Below are 1,221 nucleotides of genomic sequence, written 5' to 3'. Positions count from 1 at the left end.
GACAACCTGAATCTCTGCTCCTGGCCTCGCTGATGGACATGGCTACGTTTTGCTGGTAAGCATGATGAGCTGAAGGAGGAGGAGACTCTTGTTGCTGTGCAGCCTGTCGACACTCTTCCTTGACCCGAGCCAGCAGGCGCTGGATCTCTCGGTTGGACGGGCAAAGACGGCTGGCCTCAATCAGGTCCTCCAGGGCTGCATGGAATTGTCTGAATGGTAAGAAGCAACAGCAAAGACAAAGAGGATATTTCAGAAGATGACATAAACAGATAGCCAAAGCATAAGCATTATCACGTGGTTGTGGCATTAACAGAGCTGACCATCTCTGCTGACAGGTTTAACAGATATTCAACCTCCCGACTTACGGTCACAGATATGTCATACGTCAAATTTGTTGGTTACCAACCTTCAAGCCTTAGTTGAACTGAGAAAACCAGAGAGCTGGACCCCAAACCCAAAATGATTCGATTGTCAGCAAGAAGGTTGTCAAGTTCCCTGGGGTCAGAAAAAACTCTCACCCCTTTCCTGTTGATTTGTTTACCATTTAGTAGATATTATGGCCTGCTAATTACTGGTACAGCCAGTAAAACTACCAACTATCTCATCATTGTCAGAAATGTGAAAAGGAAACCAAATGTGCAACACTTTCCCGACAGCCTTTCTTCTGCCACATCTTCTACAGCCATCACCTGGACAACACCCAGTCAGGCTAAGATACAAGACACTCAGACTTGATTTGGCTCATATATACAGATATATTGCACATTATCATGCAGACGATTCCTGTACCAGTGGTCCAAACCTCTAGCTATGAGTCAAACAGCAGCGTTCCCTCACTGTCAGTTCAGGAAAGTGGTGGACAAAAGGCAACATCTAATCTGGTACACAAGTCCATACATTTTCTGCTTCACTTTATCTCAAGTTTTCTTGGCAGTGCAAGTTTTTGTCACATTAGTCATGTTCAAATATGTAGTGAACTAAGCAGATTGCTCAAAAATGGATGAAGAGTAACATCAGATACTACTACTGTACCCTAACCCTAACCCAAAGTCCCAAAAGATGATGAAAGAAAACAGAATTTTCGGGTCGTTCATGTTTTCAACTCTAAGCAACATGTATGTTTATGCCACTACACACCACCTACTGGCTAACTTATAGTAACTAGATTATGATGCACATCCTATCCTCTTTAAGCTTCTGACTGAATATTAGCATACAGAA

This window comes from Amphiprion ocellaris, chromosome 20 (genome assembly GCF_022539595.1).
Source record: "Amphiprion ocellaris isolate individual 3 ecotype Okinawa chromosome 20, ASM2253959v1, whole genome shotgun sequence".
Taxonomy (NCBI): Eukaryota; Metazoa; Chordata; class Actinopteri; family Pomacentridae; genus Amphiprion; species Amphiprion ocellaris.
The sequence above is the reverse complement of the archived record's forward strand: the minus strand, read 5'-3'. Positions refer to the sequence as shown.